Genomic DNA, 6,819 nt, shown 5'->3' with positions numbered 1-6,819 from the left:
GTGTATCCCGGTGTGTCCACCAGTGTGAGCAGCGCTGTGCAGCGGTGGGATGCTGACCGCGGCTCCCCCGCTGACAGAGCTCCGGCAGGTCCAGCCTTTCCGGGGATTGCCCTTGCGGCTGGGGTCGAGATGGTGGTACTAATTTTAATATCAAATAAAATAATAACAATAATGATGGTAGTGGCTTAGGCTGCCCTAAAAGCAGAGTCCGCTGCGCTGCCGGTCGCGGAGGCTGATGGGGTATCTCATGTGCTGGCCGAGCTTTTTCTCAATGAAGCAATCGCTATTTTCCGGGCAGCGCGGGGCCCCGCATACTTAGGGGAGCACTGGCGCTTGTACCCTGGTGCTGCCGGGTGGGAGGAGTTCCACCGACTCCAGACTTGTCTTAATCTGTCCCAAAATTAAAACGGAGGGGAGGAGGGAGTGCGGGGGAAGGGAAGACAGGGGGAAAACGTAAACCTTTTCACAGAGAAAGCCATGAATGAGGTCGGTCTGTCTCCGCCCAGCACCACTGCGGGCTGTCGGTTTGGTGTTTTTTGTTTTGTTTTGGGTGTTCCTTTTGTTATTTTTGTTTGGGTTTTTTGTTGTTGTTTTGGTTTGGTTTTTCACTTTTTTTGTCTTTTTTTTTTTAAATCCGTCCCCTTTTGTTTGTATAACAGGAGTTTAGGTATATATTGAAATTTGATGAGCAGTTCCCTGAACTCCTAAGGAGCCTGATAGCCTCCCTAGTTTTTGTCTGGATGTTGGTGGTGATTTTCTCTGAAACAACGGCCAAAAAAAGCCCAAACCAAACCAAATGCTCAAACCTCTTCCCCCAATCCCCTCCTGCCCCCCAAAAAGGGGAAAAAATAAATATACAAGCTAACAGTAAGAAGAAAATAGGTCTGTTAGGAGAGTGCAGCTCCTGGATCTGCAGCCTTTGCAGGGCAATGCCAAGGGACTGTCTGTGTCCTGTGTGTCTTTTCCCCCCATCAGCACAGGGGAGGATCAGAAATGGGAGAAGGGTTGTTTTGGGGTGAACACCTCCGAATTTGGGTGATACCTGTTTTCAAGGGGTAGAAAGAAGTGAGTATGACAATAATGAAGTAACCAATGGAGGAGTCAGTCCCAGAGGTGCCTGCTTTGAGGCAGAGAAACAAGCTCTGAATAGGGCTCCAAAGGGGCTAGGGATGCTGCAGTCAGGCTCCGGTCTTGACAGAGGAGGCTTTGGAAATGCCTCTTAGAGCATTGCACCTGCCTCATGTCTTGTCACTAGGAGCTGTAAGTGCCCTGTTTTACAGTTTATAAGATAAATACCACGAAAAAAGGGTTGTCATGATTTTAAATTTGGCATGGAGCAGACGAGCTTCTGGCAGCAGAGATTTAACCTGGTGAATGTCACTTGGGTAGTGAGGAAGGGCACAGATGCAGTGATCTGCAGCAACCCCTAGGATGACCTGCAGACTCAGGGTTTGCTATTTGCTGTAAAATGAAAAGGTGCTTTTCCTGCCTTTCCTCACTTATTCCCATCACCTCTGAATAGTTTGTAACTTTTCAATACCATTTTTAGAAATGAGATGAGCAGTGCCGGATACTGAATCATTGCAAATAAGGACAAGCCATAAAGTTATGCAATACATTCTCCAGTATCACATCCTGTGATCCAAATCAAACATTCTTTTCTTAGTAGATGGCTTTTTACACAATTTCTCCCTTCCTCTCCCCCTGCATACTCCTTCTGACTATGACAAAGACCTAGGCTCTTGCATCAACCTTTGTTCTGTAAATAAATGTTTTCTGTTTAACTTTCTTAGTTACCCAGCATCAGCTGGAGCCACAGTCCCTAGCAACTCTGGAAAGGCTATCCAGAGCCTCCAAGGCCAACAGGAGAAAGGAGTGAAAGGAGAAAGGGATGAAAAGTCTAATTCATCCTAAACCTCTGGTTGGAAATTCCTGATTTTTATCAGAATTGGGATTTACATCTGAAGAAGGGATTCCATATCCATTCAAGTTTGGAATGAAGAGATTATAAATTTTGTGTTCTGAATGAAATCTACACTGTAAGGCACAGAAGGATACATGCAGTGTGTAATGACACAGTTACCTATCCATCAAATTAGTTTTACTCTTTCAGAATATTTTAATTATTTCACTCCCTTTGCTATGGGATCCCTCCCCAGACCTAATACTTTGTAAATTTTGCTTTTGCTCTCAATTATGCCAATGAAAATACTGCCGTTTCAGTCCAATGTTAAAGTAATAAGCTCTAAATGAGCAAACCCCTTTTTCTTCCTCATAGAGACATTAGGTGTACATAATTCTATGCCCATTGTTTTTAGTCTGTGTCAGCTGAAGTTGTAGAAGAAAATCAACATATAACATGTAAGATGGGAAAATGAATGAGATCATAAAAGTCAGATCAAAGTCTGAAAACCAAGTCAGCATTGAGGCTTTGCCTGACTGCATCCAGTGTCCCGTAGCTGTCGTGCTTAACCAAATGGGAGAGATGTGACTTGAAACACATCAGTCAGAATGTCAGGGCTAAAGGGATGCCATTGGCTGGTCCAAGTTTAAATGTCACGTTCACAACATTTAGAAACACCAGCTTGAAGTAAATTGTGTTGGTAGTTTCATTGTATTTTCTTATCCAATTGAATGAGAGAAATTTTCTGCATATGTATGATTAAGCAGTTAGTGAATCAGTGGTACTACCAAAGAAGTAGCCAGCAGATTGGCATATGAGAAAACTATCATATCTCCCCATGATCTTTCTGAAGACACATCAGAATGAAGTTAGTTAGGAAGGATTCCTTTTAGGACTGCCTACTGACTGCCTTTTGCTCTTTGGACTTCATTGTGCTGATCTAACTTCCCTGGAAACTGTCACCAAAAGAGACAATCCAATTAGAAGTTTATCTTTTAAACAGACCCTACAATTATCTACTTCTTTGATGATGATGTCCAGTAGTACAGTGCTGAGTTCTTGCTCTGGAATTGCTCTTTCTGCAGGAAGTGCAGCTGCAGGAGTGGAAGGGGGGAAAGGGGGAGGTGAGGGTGTGTGTGTGATGTTCTCTCTGGAGCATTTTTTCTATTCTTAACTATCCCAGAGGAGTCTATGGAGAAGGACTTACATTTTCATGCCATGGAAATCATCCACCAAAACTCTCCCCTATTCTGTATCCAGGGTTTACCAGCAGGTAAACAGCAAAAACAGGTGTAGAAATTGGAGTTTCCTGTTTCAGGGACTGAGAAAAAAATATTAAATTAAAAGTGTGACATAAATCTGACTTTGTGAAAAGAAATGCATCTTTTTCTGTAACTCTGATTTTCAGTCTGTTTTATCTTTTAACATCTGCTTTTGCAAATATGGACTCTGTGTGGACAGGAGCCAACTCTCCCCTCCAAGCCAATAGCAGTCTTTCTTCCATTGATGTCAATGATCTTAGATCAGAGTACAAGTCTTGTGAGTGATCAAAGACAGTCCTACATTTAAAAGACTTCCTTTTCCAGGTCAATCTGCTCCTTGTCCCTTTACAGAAAATATATTATCAGTGTACAAACACAAGCTAGAACAAAAAGGATAATAATTTTTGAAGTGGTAAAAGAAAGACCCTAATTTTACTTTTTTGCTGATTTACAAAGTGCAGAGCTGAGCCTACTGGGAACATTAAACAACTATTAAGTGCCGAGAACTGTCATAGTGAAAAGACAGTCTTATTTCAGCAAAATTAATCCAAGTAGCAAGCTCAAAATATGCTTGAAAATACTTCCCTATCAGTTGTCAAGGCTAGATCCCCATGCCAATTTGAATATGTTTTTTCTATGTTTTGTAATTATTTTTACTTATGCTGTTACTCTAGTATGTTAGCAAGGAAAGCTAAAGAAAGTGATAAATCATGGGACAGCAAAGGGAAAAGTCTTTTCACCATACATCAAAAAGGCAATTCAAAGACATGGAGACAAGCATCTCTTCTTTAAAAAATCTTATGATTTTGACTTTTGGTATGTGCATCCTTTTTTTTTTTTTTTTAATGAGCTGCTGTCAAGAGGTAACTTGACAAGAAATGTACCCATTTGCATGAACGGCGTGTGTGGGGCTTACGTGTGTGTGAAATAAGGATACAATAAAGTATGTAAGGATAAATACCTATGTGCCATATCTGCAATCAGAATCAAGCCTTAGGCTTCATTCTTCACTCAGACAACAAAAGAAAAGGTGTTGTTGAATAACTCAGTGCAAGATTTACAACTAACTACAGTGCAATAAAAAAAAACTAAAAAAAAACCCCTAAAATATAATTTATGTACAGAAGCCAGTTAAATGAGGTAGAGAGAAGTGAGTCCAACATTTCTGTGAGCTGCCTTCTTGGTTAATTGTACATTAATTGCAAAGGAAAAAAGGCAATTAATAAAAGTTCTTTGAGGTTTGCCATTATATGTTTGTTAATATGGGACCCAAAAAATGTCTTTGTTGTCCTCAGAAAAAAAAATTTCTGTGTTTGAAAGAATAGTCTGCTCAGGAAGCAAAGAAGTCCTCAGCTCAAGAGTCAGTGATCTTTCTCTCTGGTTCTGGATTCACTTAAGTATTGGGTATTTCCAAGCAGTAGTATTGCATCCCCAGGTCCTAGCTATGGCTGTGACCACAGTCTGTTCCCAGCCTGATCATCCCCAGTAGTTTACAAGTCTCCATATGTTGAATGCGTTGCTGATGGGTTTCGGCATTAGCAAAAGCAAATTGACCTTCTAAATCACAGCACTGCCCTCCAAATCTGACTGTCAGGGCTGTGGGCTGTTGGCTCCCACAGCTAGACCTTACATTTCTCTGTTACCACTAACTCTCATTATTCACAGATGGCACCAGTCCCAGAAATTAAAAAGTGGTTGTGTTATGTATATCCATATCAATCCTATCCCTTGCTAATTTAAATCAATCTTACATAGTGGAATTTTCTTTTGAACATCCCTCTCTTTTAGCTTTATGAAATAACCTGAGGAAAAACACTCCCTCATTGCTCAGATGTAAGTACCATTTCTTTTATATTTTCCACATTTGAAGTTATACTGGTACTGCTAAGAGAAGAAAAAGGGGGGTGGGGCTTATTTCTTTTTATTTTTTTTGTAATGGGCCAGGTGAGTAGAGCAAAGCCATGGATGTAAGATCAGGAAGAAAAGTGCTGTGTTTGCACATCCCAGGGAAACCCTTATAGATGAGAGAAGATATGAAATGCTGTGACTATTTATTCCTAACCTTTTAAGATTGAACACAATCCAACCAGTTGCCATTAAGATCTCTTTTCTTTTAGGGATGTATAACACTCATTTTTCACTTGAGGTTTCCTTGGGGAGTTGTTTTACAGACAAGTGCATGACCTGAACCAAATCCCTCTTAAGCAGGTTTTGCTTCCTCAGTTGCACCCATCAGCATGATGCTGGTGGAGGCGAATGTGAGATGGAAACATGACAACTGGATGTGATTCTAGGAGCTGCTCTCCAAAACCTCGCTGTAATCCTTTGTCTTGCCAGCTTTTTAGGTAGCACTGAAAAATAAGCAGGCTCCCAAAGCAGAGCTAGAAAGAAACATCGCACTCATCATTCACAAAGTCCTTCTTGATGTGCACAAGACACTCCCATCAGCTAAATTTGTATCCCATTCTTCACTGAGAAACTTTTTTTTAATTATTTAAAAATGTATGTTACAGCTGCATTCACAGATGTAAAAGGTGTAAACTACCTCAAGACCATTTCTGACTCTTCAGCATGAGTAATTAGCTTACCTGGAATTGATTCCAGTTGAATAAGAGAAGGACTTGAGAAGGACGAGATAGAAAAACGTCCAGCTTTAACACAGAAAATGGTAAATGTTTGCAGCAGTTGCCTATCCTTAATGTAAAAGAAATTATGTGTCTTCAACTTTCCATTGGACTTACTTGTATATTTTTATAGCAGAGCAAAAACTCCCCTATTAGGCAGTGTGTGTTCCACATGAAAGCACTTACAAACCATAATCAAGTTACTCCTTAGCCTTTGCTTTGATATACTAAATCTAAATAGACTTACCCTGTGGAGTCATTCCATTTTACTGCCAATTTTTTTATTCATATTCCTGTGGTTCTTCTCTGAACTACCTCCAGTTTGCCAGCATCCCTCATGAGCTGCTGATATGAGGACCAACATTATCCCAGTACATGATGCAAGGGTCAACCTGCTACAATGTCAAATGCAGAAGTAACAGATGCCCTTTACTGCCCTTTGATGGACAGCATCTCTGCACACCAAAAAAGATTGCACAGACCTTCTTGGCAACACAGTTTCAGAGGGCTTTGGGGCTGGGGGTCTATAAGGACCCACAATTTATTCTTCAGTTTCAACTTCCCGAAGAATTCTTATGTGAAGTAAGGCCTGAGGTACTTGTTTCTTAAATAGGTTATTTATGTTGGGCGACATAGGACCTGGTACTTCTTTTGCACCTTCTCTTCAAACAATGCCAAAAAGTCATTATCCACTTCTGCCCACTTCCAAATTTTGTTTCCTTGAAAAGCAGTAATAGCAAAGGCTACTACTGCTATTACTACTGCTATTACTTCTTCCTTTGGTATTGCTGGAATCATCTTTAGCATGGGGCTGATAAGCAGTGCCTGCAGAACCCACTCTTTGAGCCCCACTTTAGGTTCAGGTGTTGGATCCCCTGCTAGCCAGCTTTAAAACAGGTTAGTTATTTTGGAGAGCTCATCATGTTCGTTCTGATTCCCGTCAGAATCCCTCATGGTACTGTATGGCAAATGCATCCAAAGTCAAAGTATAAAATACTACCACAATTCCTTTTATCCACCAAATTTGTAG

Source organism: Zonotrichia leucophrys, chromosome 3 (assembly GCF_028769735.1).
Source record: "Zonotrichia leucophrys gambelii isolate GWCS_2022_RI chromosome 3, RI_Zleu_2.0, whole genome shotgun sequence".
NCBI lineage: Eukaryota > Metazoa > Chordata > Aves > Passeriformes > Passerellidae > Zonotrichia > Zonotrichia leucophrys.
Note: the sequence above shows the minus strand (reverse complement) of the source record.